The following is an 18,715-nucleotide window of genomic DNA, read 5'->3' as shown; positions in this document are numbered from 1 at the left end:
TTGACTATACGGACTTTTGTTGGCAGGCTGATGTCTCTACTTTTTATTATATTGCCCAGGTTTGCCATAGCTGTCCTCCCAAGGAGCAAACGTCTTTTAATTTCATGGCTACAGTCACCATCTGCAGTGATATTGGATCCCAGAAATGTGAAGTCTGTCACTACTTGCATGTCTTCCCCTTCTATTTGCCGAAGTGTGATGGGGCCAGATGCCATGATCTTAGTTTTTTTTTGATGTTGAATTTCAAGCCTATTTTTGTGCTCTTCTCTTTCACGCTCAACAAGAGATTCTTTAGGTCCTCCTCACTTTCTGCCATTAGAGTAGTGTCATCTGCATATCTGAGGTTGTCGATGTTTCTCCCGGCAATCTTAATTCCGGCTTGTGCTTCATCCAGGCCAGCATTCTGCATGATGTACGCTGCATATAAATTAAATAAACAGCGTGACAATATACATCCTTGTCGAACTCCTTTTCCTATTCTAAACCAATCAGTTGTTTCATATCCCGTTCTGACAGTTGTTTCTTGACCCTTATACAGGTTTCTCAGGAGACCTGGTACTCCCATCTCTTTAGCCGCCCTGAGCCCGCTTTGGTGGGGTAGGGCAGGAAATAAATCAAATAAAATGAAAATGAAAATGAAATTTAAAGATTTGCCAGTTTGTTGTGATCCACACAATCAAAGGCTTTAGCATAGTCAATGAAGCAGAAATAGACATTTTTCTGATACTCTCGTGCTTTCTCCATAATCCAGTGAATGTTGGCAATTTGATCTCTAGTTCCTCTACCTCTCCGAAACCCAGCTTGAACTTCTGGTAGTTCCCAATCGACATACTGCTGAAGCCTAGCTTGTAGGACCTTTAACATGACCTTGCTGGCATGTGAAATGAGTGCAATGGTGCGATAGTTTGAACATTTATTGGCATTACCCTTCTTTGGGATTGGAATGTAAACTGATCTTTTCCAATCCTGAAGCCACTGTTGTCGAACTAATGTGTGCATCACTTTAACAGCATCATTTTTTAGGACTTTGAATAGCTCAACTGGGATATCATCATCTCCGCTCGCTTTGTTGTTAGTAATGCTTTCTAAAGCTCATTTGACTTCACACTCCAAGATGTCTAGCTCAAGGTTATCAATTTCACTGTCATGGTTGTCCAGGACATTGAGATCCTTCTTGTATAATTCTTCTGTGTATTCTTGCTACCTCTTCCTGATCTCTTCTGCTTCTGTTAGGTCCCTACCATTTTTGTCCTTTATCATGGCCATCTTTGCATGAAACGTTCCCTTGATTTCTCCAATTTTCTTGAAGAGATCTCTTGTCCTTCCCATTCTATTATTTTCCTCTACTGCTTTGCATTGTTCCTTCAGGAAGACCTCCTTATCTCTCCTTGCTGTTCTCTGGAAATCTGCATTCAGTTGGGTGAATCTTTCCTTTTCACCTTTGCCTGGAAGGCAGAAAGCTTGAGCGGTTGAACAGGGGTGTCAGCAGAGGCGGCTGTCCCTTGATCCCAGCTCGCTCTAAGCCTTGCAGCTCCTATCACCATTTCTAAATGGCTCGAGGGTCAACTGCTGGACTCTTCCTCTTCTTTTTCTTCTGATCCAAGCCACTCTGCAGTAGTGAGAGAAACTGCATCTTTATTAGCAAGACTGTAAGTCTTCTTTCTTGCTATTGCTGATCTTTGAAGCACTGTTTTGTCAAGCAGGAAAATGGAGAACTAAGGCTGAGGCAGAATCCAGATAGAGGCAAAGGTGGAGAAGGGAGGGGGAACTCTTTCTCCTTCTCTTTTAAGGCTTCTAAAAGTTTCTGCCTAACCTGGTGATGCTTATAATCCCTACATGAGAAGAATCACACTAATTCTTAAACACAGAAGAGACTTGATGGCTAAATTTAACTGATTTGTTTTAAGCTTCCTTTTGGAGAAAGATTTGGCTTTGGGAAAGCTGCTTGCAAGCATATATGGACAAGAAGGACAGCTGGCTTAAGAAGTAATTTGAAGTTTAGGATGAAATGCTCTGAACAAATTTATGTGAGCTCCAACTAGACTTTTAAATCTTGGTAGGTACTGTATATTGTATATTTTAAAATATAACCTGATTGTTGGCTGAAGGAAGAATACCTGTACTGATCTTTAAAGTGGATTATAATTCTCTGATGGTGGATGTTATGGATATAACCCTTTAATTTTGTTTTTTGTTTTTTTTTACATATATGGTTTGAATATTTTTGGCTTTAGATTTATTTTCCCACATCTCCTCTTTTTTATTCACTATACTTGAAGACTGTCTTATTTTTGGCTATTAATTTTTTGGGAGTGCTTGATCCAATTTTGGTTTTTATTTTTCTCTTGGGTTGTTTGTTTAATTTTTAATTTTTGATCTCACCTGTGGATTATAAATAGGGCATTCAGCCCTGGATTACAAATTTATACCTTGAAGCAGTTGGATGATCCTGTAGTGATTTGGACTTTAATTGAACTATCATTGGTAGAAGATCTGTTATAGTGAATTGTTTCTACTTCAGTGAGTTGAACTGTTTTGGCTAAGTGGTACGAAAGGTGTTGTACTAAAAAGACTCTGTTTATTATTAGTTTTATCATTGTTTTGGGTTTGGCAAATTGTTGATAGAAGCTAGAAGGCTATTTTCTTTTTATATAATACTGGCACTGCCTGGATGAGATTAGTTTATCTATTATAATATTGAGTTTCAAAACAAACCCCAAAGAGGCAGCATACAGACCTTGTGGCTGTGAGTGCATTTACTTTAATAAGGATGGAAAATAAAGCTGTGACTGGCTTTAAAGAAACAGGGGGGGGGGAGAAATCGAGAAGGTAAACCACCAATACCTTCACCCAGCTCCTCATCTGGCCCAGGGAAATTTACGACCATGCAGGGAGATATGAAAGAGATGCAAAATACTCTATTAACTGCCATAGCACAGTTGACTAGTAAAGTAGATAACATTGGAGAGCAGATGGCAGAGATCAAACAAGAGGTTTTGGAGAACAGCAAACAGACAGCAGAGACTAATAAAGCCTTAAAGGTATTAGATGCCCAGGTGACAGATAATGCACAAAAGGTGGAACAATTGAGAAAAGAATATACATGATTCCAGACTCTTGCAATTGGAAATAGAGCTGCCTATATGCTGAGGTTCCAAAGCATATCAGAAGACAAAACTGAAGATCTTCAGAAAATATTAAGCAAAGCCTTGGCTGAAATTCTACAGGTGACTCCCCAAAGGATGGAAGAAGAGTTTGATCAAGTTAGACGGGTGCCACCAAGCTTTACAAGATGGAATAAACTACCCAGTGAAGTTCACTTAAAGCTTACAAGGAAGAGGACCAGAGATGATATTTTGAAGCAAGCAAGAAACAAACCTATGATGATAGCTGGAAATATGGTGAAAATTTTGAGAGAGGTACCATGGCCAGTGAGACAAAAGAGGAGAGAATATCAAGCTTTAACAAGCTTCCTGAGAGAAAGAGAGATACCCTATACATGGCTAATGCCGGAAGGCCTCATTTTTACCTATCAGTAGAATAGGTACAGGATAAACTCCATTTTCAAAGTCCAGAACTTTCTGGAAATAGAGAAAGAAAAAGAGCGGAAGGAAAAGAAGGACGATGAAGAGGAAGAAGAAAGCTCTGGTGAAGAGAATCCAAATGAACCATGGAAATACCCAACAAGACAACAGACTAAAAAAGATTTAAAAGATAAGTGATAAGAAAAATCCATAATGGCATCAATAATTTCTGTTAATGTGAATAGACTCAATTCTCCTGTTAAAAAGAGGAAGACCTTTAGATATTTGACAAAATTGGAAATGGATATAATTTGCTTACAAGAAACTCATATCTTAACTAAAGACTAACATCTTTTGAAAAACAAGAAACTTGGTAGTTTATTTACAGCAACAGATATGAATAAAAAGAAAAGGGGAGTGGCAATATATATTAAGGATAAATTTAACACACAATTGCAGTATGCCTCTGAAGATGGAAGAACCCTATTTGTGGAAATTATAGTGGACAATAAAAAAATCCTACTGGCAAATATTTATGCCCCAAACTATCACCAAGAGAAATTCTTCCAAGATTTACATCTTAAATTATCAAATTTGGAATATGTGGAATACTGCTTAATAGGAGATTTTAATTCAGTTTCTGATAGACAACTGGACAAAAAAACACATAAACAGATTAAAAGTAAAAGTCTTCAATTGCCAATAAGCTTTTGGAAGCTAGCAGGGAAACTGGATTTGGTTTACGTATGGAGAACAAGATACCCAAATTTGAAAGACTTCACCTATTATTCTCCTAGCCATCAAAAGTGGTCAAGAATTGATATGTGTTGGCTCTCTACAAACTTGGTCATAGATTAAGTTGAGACAGAAATTCAAACAAGAGTCATATCAGATCATAGTTTTGTAATGATAAAGTTTAAAGGAACTCGACTGAGAATATCATGGAGGTTAAATACCTCAATTTTGAAAGATAAAGACTTTCTCAAGAAATCTAAGGTTGAAATGGAATCCTTCTTCAAACAGAACATAACACAAGATGTAAAGATGCAAGTAGTTTGTGATGCTGCTAAAGCATACTTCAGGGGCCTTGCAATTAGATATAATGCCAAGAAAAAGAAAGAAAGAGCTGAAAATTTTCAAAAATTAATGTTACAAGCTGGAGACGCTGAAAAGAATTTAAAAACACAACCGACAAGACATGAGTTCCAAAATAAGGTTAAAGAAACACAACACCAATTGAACTTGTTACTCATAGAGGAGACGGAGATAAAATTGAGATATGACAGACAAAAATTTTTTGAGCATGCCAATAAGCCTGGAAGGTGGCTGGCCTATAGGATGAGAAAAGAGAATGCCAAAAGAATAATACTGGCCTTGAAAGATGAGAACAATAAAGAGAAAATGCAAAAACAGGAGATTTGTCAAATCATGGAACAGTTCTATAAAAAATTATATGAAGACAAACAAGTTCACAAGACAGATTTAGAAGATTATATTAACCAAAATTGTAGGAATGATCACTTGACACGTGTGTTTGGAGAGGAAAAGTTCTGCTTGCCTCTCTGAGCAAGGTTTATTATATATTATGCATAAGTTGCACCAAAAATACACCAGCTTACAGCATCGAACAGACAAAGCACTAAAAGGAAACGTCTGCCCAGTTACAAGGAGGTCATGTCTACAAGATTTTATGCAAGCTTAGCATTTAACCAAGGATAGATGCGGTTAAACCATGAGTGTAAGAAACCTGTGTTCTACGTGTCATTAGACTTTCTGAAGTAGAGGTGATCAGGTGGCATGCTGAACGCATGATCCTCCCACATCTCACTCTTTTTTATTTATTTATTGTAAACTAGCTACACACTGGTGTTTTCATAACAAGGTGGGTGCGGGAGGGGCTGAGGTGCGCACGGTGTGGCATAGGTGCAATACGCATTGTGTATAACAGCAACAGATAAGGCAAAATAAGAAAATACCACAAATAATGAGGAACACATGCCGCAATTCCATCTGTTTTGCATTCAAAATGGCCAAGGCAATGGAGGTAGAATTAATAGTTTTTGCAAAGTTGTAAACAATTTTACTTTGATATCTACTTTACAACCTTCAATCCACACCCACTGAGACTATCTGCTAACAAACAGCTGCTTCAAACATTGCATCAGACATTCTCTTTTGAAGGCAAAAACATATTAAACAAATCAATTCTGTATGCCCACTCAGGAAGGGCAGCTAGGTGACAATTTGGTTGACGTATGGAGAACGTTCCCAAGAAAGACCGAAATGACACTACAATGGGGTAATATAGCATATTGACAGAGATGGGGTAAAGATGGGTCACAGGAGGAGACAGGGAGGGGATTACTCATTTACACTAGCACAGTTCAGGATCGTTTCATGTACAGAAGATGTGTGTGTGTGTGTGTGTGTGTGTGTGTAGGGGAAAAAGTCACTCAGAGACATGCCTTGGCTTTGCAGCCCAGCCTTCCAGCATGGAGTTTTTTCTGGTCTCCATCATAGGGCCTTTCTGGCCGCACATACTAGTTTAAGAGGGCCCACCATGTCTTTCAGGGCTTCCCTCTTTATTTGGCAGCACTCTGGTATCAATTCCCCCCCTTTTTTGTACTGCCTAATCCTTGGATGATGTGTGCCACTTTTCATGATACGCTGCCATTCAGATTTCAAACAACCAGGGTTGAGACACAGTTGGGACAAAGGGAAATGGCTAGGAATGTCAACCACCAAAAAGTAAGCTCTACATGCATGAGGGAAAGCTATGTGTCTTAGTATTCTAGTAGAAGGAAAGCTTAGTGTCTTAGTGCTCCCGAGATGGGAGCACATACGGCCAGGGCTACGTGGACTGCACTGGCTGCCAATTACATACCAGATCCAGTACAAAGTGTTGCTCATTACCTTTAAAGCCTTATATGGCCGAGGACCGGCCTACCTGAGGGACCGTCTCTCCCCATATAAACCCCAGAGGGCACTGAGGTCAGCCGGGAAAAATAAGATGAGTATCCCTGGGCCGAAAGAGATCAAGCTTCAGAACACCCGAGCACAGGCCTTTTCAATTGCGGCCCTTGCCCTATGGAACCAGCTTCCTGAGGAGGTGCGGGCCCTGTGGAACCTTGATCAGTTCCGCAGGGCCTGCAAGACCACCCTCTTCAAATTAGCATACACGGACTGCTGAATAATGCTGTTAATCAAGGGTCCGCCAACACGGTCCTGTCTAAGGACCTATGTCATCATGAAAATTATGCAAACTGACAGAAATTAGCGTCAAAATGCCATTATTACTGTCAGATTAAATTAAATTATATAATTTTAATTATATTGACTGGTTTTTAAAGGATGTTAAATTTAAAGTTTATATGGTTAAATTTAAAGTTTTTATATTTATTATTGTATGTTTATGAAATGCTGTTAGCCGCCCTGAGCCTGCCTTGGCGGGGAGGGCGGGATATAAATAAAATTTTACTTACTTACTATTGACAATTCTTTATCAATAAACATTACTAGTTATGATGCAAGAATACAAGAACTAATCTGAATTTCTAAAACACATAAGGGACATATGCAAGTGACGTGCTATAAACTGAATCAATTCATGTGCCTTTATGGCAAGCAACTTATTGTGGTAGGGGTGATCAGGATGACACATTCAAACATAGGTGAGAGCATTGCCAGAGATGGGCAATCCATACTGGCTACATTATTACAATACAAAAACCATTTCCTGACTAATTCCTTGTTCCCTTCCTCCCTTAGTCTAACAAAAGATCTTCTTTCTTGAGTTCATGGAGGGTTTGTGTGCTCTATGCATGACAATCTTTTCACAGGGAAATCTGTTTCTATTGCAGCCAAAAGGAATTTCTTTTCCTGGAAGCACAACTTGGAAGTGGCAGTGAGGCTGCTATTGTGATCAGCTGGGGCAACCAGCCTTTTGCTAGGCAGAGGAATTTCCCTAGAAATACGTTTTCTCCATAACTCAGTTTGGATGGGGTTCTGGGGGAGGCCTTCCTTCCAACATAAATGAGGCATGACCAGGCAAATTTCAGGACCCAAATTTCAGGGTAGATATGGAAGAGCCCGGAAAACATACTTGGAGAAACAAACAAACATAACAACAATAATAGGTGCTTTTTCCCTTTAAAGTTTTTCTTGGCTGTCCACAAATTGCCATAACTTGAGCTCAACCCTGTTGAGATAGGGATGCACACATTAGCTAAATTACCACACTTGTTTTGGAGTGGAGACTTTCTCCTCCTCGCATGGAGTTTTAGTTTGACAAGGTCTCTACCCTTCCAATGTTAAACGGCAAGTTTCATACACCATACATTATGCAGAATACAAATTCACAATATAAACCTATGCATCACTTCTCATGATTCAGGCTAGTATACATCCGTATAGAAAAAAATTTCTAAACAAAACACTCAGAAAAGGTTATAGATGGAGACATAAAATAAGATAGATAAGCATGGAGATGCCTCTTTCCACAGGTAAGAGGTTCACCAAATAGCTAAATAGGAAGATTGAGATGTACAGTTCATAGATAGAACATAACTATAAATGACATTAAGAGAGCAAATGAAGATATACATTTGAGGAATTCAGAATATTATTAAAGTCCAAAATTCTAATGAAGACCAAGAGTTTTCAGGAATTCTGTCTAGTGAATTACCAACAAATCTAGAAAAAGGTATTTCTATGAGAAACACGACACTGAGAGTAATTGGGTCACTGGTAAAACAAAGTATGTTTTTCAAGACTTAAGAGAGAAGCTGCACAGTGAGAGGGTAGTTTCATCCAAGGAAGGGTACAGATGTTCTTCTATAACACATGCTATAACTTCAAATGAAAAGAGGTCTTGTAGAAACCAAAATTTGTGAGGTAGAATTTTAAAACACTGTTCTTTTCAGAAAATAAAAATTCAGTACCAACAACAAAAGGAATTTTCAGATTTAAATGAATAAAAATTGGGGAAGTTCAAAGTAAGATAGAAAACTGTGTTAAATGTAAAACTAATAACCTTGACAGGAGACAAAATACATAAACACAAACATCAAAAAATCATTGTGAGCTGCAAAAACAGCAGCCACCAAATTCTCTGGAGAAGGCTCTTGCCCAGCCTCTTCCAGCTTTTGTTGAGCTTGATTAGTTAGACACTTCACATCCCTCCATGTGCTATCACGACCTATCTGGGTGTGTGGGTGTGGCACAATCTCTCGTTTGAGGCTGAGATTGAAATTGGGAATCAGATTTGGGAGACCCTGATGCCATGCCATCTTTAGCCGGGCGAACGCAATGTGCCAGAACCCACAAAGGAGAAAGAGAAAGCACAGCAGTATGCCTGCACCTCCAGGTAATAAGGGGAGCTGGACCATGCCACGTTAATAAGCCCAAAGACCAAATTCAATTGTTCCTGAACCTGCATTTGGGTAGGAACCTTCATTTTCACTCCTTTTAATTGTTTCTGAAGAGTGGTTTTCAATGTCTGATTAGCATGTTCCACAATAGCGTGATCTGTGGAATTATATGCAATACTATGCTGGATTTGAATGTTGCATTGTGTATAAAGATCAATAAATTCAGAAAAACTATATGCTGGGGTGTTAGCAATTTTTATCAGTCGTAGATGACCCATTACTGCAAAGTCAGAAATAAGATGAGCCATGACGTATTTTGTGGCTTCACCACAGTGAGCAGTAGCCTAAAAATATCCAGAGTACATGTCTATGCAAACATGGAAACAGTATCAGGGTTTCAGGGAAACAATATGGTTAATATCCATTTGTCAAAGTTTGTTAGGGAGCACTTTCCCTATGAGGAAAGGTTAAAACACTTGAGGCTCTTTAGCTTGGAGAAACATTGACTGCAGGGTGACATGATAAAGGTTTACAAGATTATGCATGGGATGGAGAAAGCGGAGAAAGAAGTATTTTTCTCCCTTTCTCACAATACAAAAAGTTGTGAGCATTCAATAAAATTGCTGAGCAGTCAGGCTAAAACACATAAAAGAAAGTACTTCTTCACCCAAAGGGTGATTAACATGTGGAATTCACTCCCATAGGAGGTGGTGGCAGCTACAAGCATAGCCAGTGCCAAGAGGGGACTAGATAAAAATATAGAGCGGAGGTCCATCAGATGCTATTAGCCACAGGATATATATACATATATATATGCATAGAAGAAGGCATTGGATTCATGCTCCACCCTCCACTCAAGAGTCTCAGAGCGGCTCACAATCTCCTTTATCTCCCTCCCTCACAACAGACACCTGTGAGGTGGGTGGGGCTGAGAGAGCACTGACAGAAACTGCTCAGAACAACCTCTGAGAGGGCTATGACCGCCCAAGGTCACTCCAGCAGTTATAAGTGGAGGCGTGGGGAATCAAACCCAGTTCTCCCAGATAAAAGTCTGCACACTTAATCACGACACCAAAACTGACACATATATTGGTCACTGGATGACAAAGAGTGCTGGACTGGATGGGCTACTGGCCTGATCCAACACAGCTTCTCTTATGTTCTTATGCTAGTTTGCAAACCACACAGGTTAACAGCATGATCAGCAATATGATTAGTAGAGTCACAATGTGCTGAGCCTGATCAAAAGCAACAAGAACTGTCTGAACAGTGTTTTGGCATTTTGGTAAAAATAGCTATGACTGAGAAAGTAAAAGTAAAATAGAGAAGTAACATCTTTCAAAGTCTTATCAGCAAATGCATTGCCCTGAGCAATCATTCCAGGAAGATTAGTAACAGCAAGAAATTAAAGCCTGCAAGAATAAAAAATATAGCCAATCAAATCAAGGTCAATTTGGAGAGATACATGCACCAGGAAGTTGATCAATCAAATTAAATGTATATAAGGTGTCAACTATTAAGTTGAAAGCCTGTTGTGAATAGAGCTGAAAAAGCCATTGCTTTAGCAGCAATCTCAGACTGCTGTGCTAAGTGCTGCTGCAAAGTAAAGTGTGTCTTTTACACTTTCCCCCCAACAAACTAGGTACTCATTTGACCAACCTCAGAAGAATGGAATGCTGAGTAACCCTGAGGCAGCTACCTGAATCCAGCTTCTGCCAGGATCAAACTCAGGCTGTAAGCAGAGCTCAAGACTGCAGTACTGCAGCTTTAACATTCTGCACCACGGGGCTCTTTTTGAATCCAAATTAGCATTTTCCTCGGCCAATTTCATCAATTCTCCTGCTGCATCAGGATTATCAATCTGTCTTCTGATTGCTGCCTGAAGACAGTTGATAAGGTCTAAAGAGGGCTCTTGTGGCTTTTGACAGACATTTGCAAAACTATGAACGGACTGCCCTTCTATAGCAGGGGTTGCAAAAGAGGGCACAGTTTGTGCTTCAATAGTACTGAACTGTCCAGATCCATATAGTTGTTCAGCAGTATAAGACCCATTGGAGTCACGCCCTTGAACATCAGCCAAATTACAATATTCACTGTCCCATACCACATACTGTTCAGGAGATAACATAATCCTTATCATATTTTTCCAATCTTAAGGAATCAAAGTGTATCCATTAGAGAGTCCTTCTAAAAGACCTTGCACATTGGTTCCCCCTATGCCCATATCTCTGATAGCCTTTTGATTTTCACTCAAAACAGAGTGGGGCAATGCAGGATAGTTAACAACCTGCTGCCTATTCTCATTCTGTGCATATGTTTCTGAGCATACTGATAAAAGGTCAGGCAACTCTTCCCCGGTCAAATGTACAGGGCAAATAGACAACATTTCTGCCAATTCTGGGACATCTTCCAAGTTAGCCTGATCAAGTTCCTTTTCCAAAACTTCACAGACCATGTGTCCCAGGGCATTAGATGGTGGGCCTACGGGTGGATCTGTTGGTGGAGGAGGGGGAGAAGGAGGAGGAAGAAGAGGAGAGGCAGGGGGCACAAGTTGTACACCAGTGCCTTTTAAGGGACAATCTTTGGAGTGCTGGCTTGGGTTAGAAACGGGCATAAATTTCTCTACTGCATACCTGCATTGATGCCAGGCTTGCAGAAGTTCAATAGAAGCTCGGGGCTCTGTATGAAAGGTCTTCCCTATCTTCTCCCAGTCCCGAAGTTTAAGGGAACCTCCCTCCGGGTACCAGGGGCATTGCTTACTGATCTCTTGTAACAGAGTCTTAAGTTGGCCAGAAGTCATGGACCCGCCGGACTTTTGAATCAAAAACTTTAACTCATCTAAATTTTTCTGCTCAGCCTGTGATACCTGTCCACCCATACTTACCAAATGAAGGGGGTCGTTGAGAACGACGGAGTGCACACTTGGGGCCTGTGCCAGGCGGTTGATAAGTAAGAGCTGAGCTGTCTGGGCTGTCAGGCATTGATACCTGAAAGCAGGAGCTGTCCCTTGTTCAGGGAGCTGAGGAGTCCCTGCTCCGGGCGCCACTTGTAGGAATGATCACTTGACATGTGTGTTTGGAGAAGAAAAGTTCTGCCTGCCTCTCTGAGCAAGGTTTATTATATATCATGCATAAGTTGCACCAAAAATACACCAGCTTACAGCATCGAACAGACAAAGCACTAACAGGAAACGTCTGCCCAGTTACAAGGAGTTCACGTCTACAAGATTTTATGCAAACTTAGCATTTTACCAAGGATAGATGCAGTTAAACCACAAGTGTAAGAAGCCTGTGTTCTATGTGTCATCAGACTTTCTGAAGTAGAGGTGATCAAGTGGCAGGCTGAACACATGATCCTCCCACACAAAATAATCTTAACAAATTTACAGAAGAACAACATTTTTTTTAAATGAACCAATAACAATAAGGGAACTTAGAGACGTAATGGCATCTCAAAAGAATGGTAAAGCCCCAGGTCCAGATGGACTGCCTGCTGAATTTTACAAAGCTTATGAGGAATCTCTACTGTTACCATTTAAACATCTGCTTGAAAAGATCCAAGACGAAGGCCAAATACCAGCTTCTTGGCAAAAAGCTACAATATCCTTAATTCCAAAAGAAGGTGCGGATGTGAAAGATATAAAAAACTATTGTCCAATTTCTCTTTTAAATGTGGATTATAAAATCTTTGCTGCAATATTGGCACAACTTTTGAAGAAAGTTTTACACTCTACAATACATCAAGACCAAGCTGGATTCCTTCCTAGAAGATACTTGAAAGATAATGTTAGAACAGTTTGTAATATTTTGAAATATTATGAGACTCATCCAGAGAAACAACTGGCACTAATTTGCTTGGATGCTGAGCAGGCCTTCGATAATGTTCGTTGGCAATTTATGTTACAGCAACTGAAAGGTATGGAATGTAGGGAAAATTTTTTGAGAGTAGTACAATCAATATACTCTCTCCAAAGAGCAAGGGTGATGGTGAATGGTTGGTGAACTAACAGAAGCAATTAATATCCAAAAAGGTAGAAGACAAGGCTGTCACTGTCACCACTCCTTTTTATTTTATCTCTAGAGATATTGAATAACCAGATAAGAGAAGACACAAGTATTAAGAGAGCAGTGGTACAAGGTGAACAATACAAATTGAAAGCTTTCGCAGATGATCTAGTTTTTATATTAGAGCAACCAATAGATTCAATAGATTGTCTTATAAACGAGATCACTCAGTTTGGTTACTGGGCAGGACTAAAGATCAATTACCACAAAACAAAATTCTTGACAAAGAATATGAAGATGGAACAAATTCAATCTCTTCAACAAAAATCAGGGTTTTTGTATGAGAAAAGAATCAAATATTTAGGTGTACTTATTTCAAATAAGTGCAGCAGTTTAAAAATGGACAATTATGATAAACTACTTAAAGAAATTAAAAAAAGATTTGGAAAAATGGCATGATTTGAATTTATTCCTAATGGGAAGAATAGCCTCAATAAAGATGAATATCCTCCCAAGGTTATTATTTTTATTTCAAACTATTCCAGTATTTTTAAATAGTGGGTTCTTTCAAGAATTGAACAAGATGATCTCTAAGCATATTTGGCAAGGGAAAAAAACAAGAATCAAACTAAAGATATTGCAAGACTCTAAATTGAGAGCAGGTATGGGCCTTCCAGACTGGCAATTATATTACAAAGCTTCTGTGCTCCTGTGGGTAAGAGACTGGATATTACTGAATGATAAGAGTCAATTGCTGATAGAGGGACACGATCTCATTCTGGGCTGGCATGCGTGGTCCTCAAGAAAAGCTAATCTCCAAACTATATGCATACCTACTACAGATGAAAATGCAAGACGAAGTTGTAAAAGATTGTATGGTTCAATGGGCGAAAAATTTGGGTCATAGTCTTACATTAGAAGAATGGGAGAGATTGTGGAAGTTCAATATTAAATTAACCAGGTCAGTAACTTTTAAAGAAAATCTGTATAAGATGTTTTATAGATGGTACATGACTCCACAGAAATTGTGTAAGATGTATACTAATATGTCTAACAAATGCTGGAAATGTGCTAAACAGGTGGGTTCTTTCTACCATATGTGGTGGACATGTGAGATGGTGAAGGACTATTGGAAAATGGCTCATTAGTTACTACAGAAGATTATGAAGACACAGATTCAATTCAAACCAGAACTATTTTTATTGAATATATTTCTTGAGGACTATTCCAAAGAAATGAGACATTTGTTGGCACATTGCAATACAGCAGCCAGGATTCTCTTAGCACAGAGATGGAAATTGCAGGAAATCCCTATGAGAATGGACTTGGTGGGAAAAATTCTGGAAACATCAGAGCTGGACTTTTTATCCCAGCTGTTGGCTGGGAAATCTAAGGAAGAAGCAAGAAAATATTGGTTGAAATGCTTGGTTAGATACTCAAGACTCTTAAGATTCTCTGGTGTGAACTTATATCTCCCTTTTCCTGTATTCTGTACTATACTTCCATCAAGCTGCACTTCTAACTTTTCTGAAATACAAAAGAAAAAGAAAAAAGAAAAAACTCTCAGTGGATTATTTCATTAGCGGACATCTCAATACATAAGGATAAACGATAGGGGCCCTCCTCATCTACCATTCTAAACAAGTGCAAAAATAATCAAGGTATGAACACAGTTTCTTTATATTCCTTTTCATATGCCTTCTTATATCTGTGTGCAGACTTATATATACAGTCTTCTTTAAATGCTGTTAGTTTAAGTGGCTCCCCTTCTGGGGGGTCAACTTGCCTTTTTGGGAGAACAAAGAAGTTAGGGATCTGGGTTCCTGGTCCTTAGAGAGCCCCTAGCCGAAGAGCCACAGTCCAAGAGCCCTTTAGCTCTCTCCCTTCGGCTTGCGCCAAAGGCTCACGCCTTTGGCAAGGCGCAGCTTAAAATGCAAAGAGGGTGGAACAGAGCCACTACTAAGCAATCAGCAGCAATCACCCTCAATCACTCCCAAGCACTTTCACCTTTAGCCCACTCAACCAAACAAACAGCAGTTCCCTAGCTATCACAACTCAGAATTTTAAGCAGTCCCACAAACCTCAGAATGAAGTCTTTCAAAACTCAGAAATTCTCAGCAACTTCTCAGCAAATGAGAAAACTCCTGGGAAAATGTCAAAATATGGAAAACATGCAAGACCAGTGTTATCAAGGAGCACAAAATCTGCCTCAGAAGCTGGGAAAAGTGGAAAGATAATGCCTTGAGCCGGTGCTGCCTGATCTTAAAATGGATGCAGAAAATATAGTTATGCAAGAGAAGAGGATCCTACAGTTCAGTGAGACAAAGGCAGGGGGGGAGTAACTTCAACCTGGCTCCAAAGCTTTTTGTAAAAATGTTTAACAATGAAGGGGAAAAATCAGTTGATGCAATCTTTAGTCTCAGGACAAGCCCCAAAAGGATTAGATCTACAGTCTGCAGTCTCATGACAAGTCCAACAATGATTAGATCTTGGAAAAATTTTAAGAAGAAGAAATTATAATCTTTTACTATGCAGTGGGTTGATATTATGGATCTGACGTAATATCTTGGAATGTACATTCTGATTTTTTAATTTGGGGATTTACATTTTTATATGAATTAGAAGGAAGAGACTATAAGATCATTTTTAATGAGCATAATATTTGGGATTTAATTTTGAAATGTGTTTGTTTTTAGGGATTCTTTAAATTTAAAGCAGAACTATTTAATATTTTATTTTTTAAATCAAATGGGTAACTTGTTTTGGCTTGTGATTATTTGCAAATCTCAAAACCATAATGAAGTTTTAAAAATTATTGTTAAAAATGAGGGTTTTTAATGACTCTAACAGCTTGCAAAATCTCTTAAAATTTAAATACATGCTAAGATAAGCCTAAAAAGTTAAGCTGTAAATATATATATAAATATAAATATATATATTTACCTACTCTGGCATTGAAGTCGCCAAGGATGATCACCTTGTCCACTGTAGGGGTCTTCCGTACGAGGTTGCGTAGATCAGCATAGAACTTGTTCTTTTCTGCAGGATCTGCCCGAAGGGTTGGGGCATACACACTGAAGAGTGTTGCATGCTGCTTGTTTTGAAGTGGGAGGCGCATGGACATGATGCGATCAAACATGACAAGCTTGTTTTGCTTGTTTTGAAGTGGGAGGCGCATGGACATGAAGTGGGAGGCGCATGGACATGATGCGATCTGAGTGACCTGTTGGCAGGTTTTCGAGTTTGGAGGCAATGGAGTTCCTGACCATGAAGCCAACGCCAGAAAGGCGGCTCTCAGCCTCTGACTTACCCGACCAGTAGAGGGTATAGCCAGCACCATGTTCTTGAAGACTACCTTCCTCAGGGAAACGGACCTCACTGAGAGCTGCTATGTCAATATTCAACCTGAGAAGTTCGTGGGCAACTAGAGCAGAGCGTCGTTCAGGGTGACCGCTGTCTACTGTGTCAAGCATGGTTCTGATGTTCCAACACGCAAGCTTAAGTCTTTGCACACTTTGTGAGGCAGGTGCACGCCTTTTCTTTGTTGTTATTTTTTGACCGCAAGTAAGGATGCCCGTTGACCGCGGCTAGCCAACTGGGGTGGGGGAGACGAGCTTTGTTTAGGCCACCTTTTCTAGGCCCCTCTCCGTGTGGAGCAAGCAGTGCTGTCCCTAGATAAGGCTGCTTGGTCGTTCAGGATGCAGGGTGCTGAAGACGGATCATCGTCTTGTACGCAGCAATCTCCGTCTTCACTTTAAACCCACACCCAGGAGAGGAGGTATCCCTCGGAGGAAGCTTCAGGTTGGCAGCCTTCAGTCAGCCGAAGTTAAAGCTGCCTTCCAGGCAAAACTCCAGTCAAGAATTGAGGACCCCAGTTGCCCCACAGACCCTTCTCCAGAAGCACTCTGGGAACACCTAAAAACTACAATCCTGTCGATCTCTGAAGAAGTCCTCGGGTTCTCCACAAGGAAAAACAAGGACTGGTTTGACGAGAACAATCAAGAGATCCAAGAATTACTAGCGAAAAAGAGATCTGCCTACCAAGCACATCTTGCTCAGCCCTCCTGTCCCGGGAAAAAAGCAATCTTTCGCGCTGCATGTAGCATCCTCCAGCGCAAGCTTCAAGACATTCAGAACGAGTGGTGGACCAAGCTTGCAGAGAGAACCCAGCTGTGTGCAGACACTGGTGATTTAAGAGGGTTCTACGAAGCCCTGAAGGCAGTATATGGCCCATCATATCAGGCTCAGAGTCCCTTGCGTAGTGCAGACGGCCAAGTACTCCTCACAGATAAGGCATCCATACTGAATCGGTGGTCGGAGTATTTTCAGGCTCTCTTCAGTGCCAACCGCGTAGTTCAAGATTCAGCAATCCACCTCACCCCACTTCAACCAGTGAAAACAGAGTTGGATGAGATCCCCACCCTAGAAGAGACTGTTAAAGCCATCAAGCAACTGAAAAGTGGCAAGGCAGCGGGAGTTGATGGAATCCCACCAGAGATCTGGAAGCATGGGGGCACAGTACTACATAGCACACTTCACAAAGTACTTGTCACCTGCTGGGAACAAGGCAAACTACCACAGGACTTTCGCGATGCAATCATCATCACTCTACACAAGAACAAAGGAGAAAAGTCAGACTGCTCCAACTACCGGGGGATAACCTTGCTCTCCATCGCAGGCAAAATCCTTGCCAGAATACTCCTGAACAGACTGGTGCCCACCATTGCAGAACTCCTCCCAGAGAGCCAGTGCGGCTTCAGAGCTAACAGGAGCACCACTGACATGGTATTTGTACTCAGGCAGCTCCAAGAGAAATGCAGGGAACAGAACAAGGGTCTATATGTGACTTTTGTCGACCTTACCAAAGCTTAAGATACCGTTAGCAGGAAAGGCCTGTGGCAAATCTTGGAACGTTTAGGATGTCCCCCAAGGTTCCTCAGCATGATCATCCAGCTACATGAAGACCAGCGAGGCCAAGTCAGACACTGCAACGACCTCTCGGAGCCCTTCCCAATAGGCACAGGTGTAAAGCAAGGCTGCGTTCTCGCGCCAACTCTCTTTACGATCTTCTTTAGCATGATGCTTCAAAGAGCCACAGTAGATCTAGATGATGACGATGGTGTCTACATCCGCTATCGCACTGATGGCAGCCTGTTCAACCTGAGGCGACTAAAGGCTCACTCCAAGACAATGGAAAAACTCATCCGAGAGCTACTATTTGCTGATGATGCTGCACTCGTCTCCCACTCGGTATCAGCTCTGCAGCATATGACATCCTGCTTTGCAGAGGCTGCCAAGCTATTCGGCCTAGAAGTTAGTCTGAAGAAGACAGAAGTTCTCCACCAGCCTGCACCCATGAAGATTATCACCCTCCCTGCATCACTGTGGGTGAATTAGTTCTGAAGACAGTCCAGCAGTTCAGCTACCTAGGGTGCATCGTCTCCTCAGATGCCAAGATCGACAAGGAGATTGACAACAGGCTGGCAAAGGCAAACCGTGCATTTGGCCGACTGCACAAGAGTGTGGAGCAACAAGCATCTGAAAGAAGGCACAAAGATCAATGTTTACAAAGCGGTTGTGATGACAACCCTCATCTACGGCTCCGAATCGTGGGTTTTATACCGTCATCACCTGCGACTCCTTGAGCGCTTTCATCAGCGCTGCCTTCGCACCATCCTCAACATCCACTGGAGTGACTTTGTGACCAAAACTGAAGTCCTCAAGAGGGCGGAGGTTACAAGCATTGAAGCACTGCTGTTGAGGACGCAGCTGTGCTGGGCAGGGCATATTTCTAGGATGGAAAACCACCGACTTCCCA

The sequence above is a fragment of the Heteronotia binoei genome, chromosome 21, assembly GCF_032191835.1.
Source record: "Heteronotia binoei isolate CCM8104 ecotype False Entrance Well chromosome 21, APGP_CSIRO_Hbin_v1, whole genome shotgun sequence".
NCBI lineage: Eukaryota > Metazoa > Chordata > Lepidosauria > Squamata > Gekkonidae > Heteronotia > Heteronotia binoei.
The sequence above is the reverse complement of the archived record's forward strand: the minus strand, read 5'-3'. Positions refer to the sequence as shown.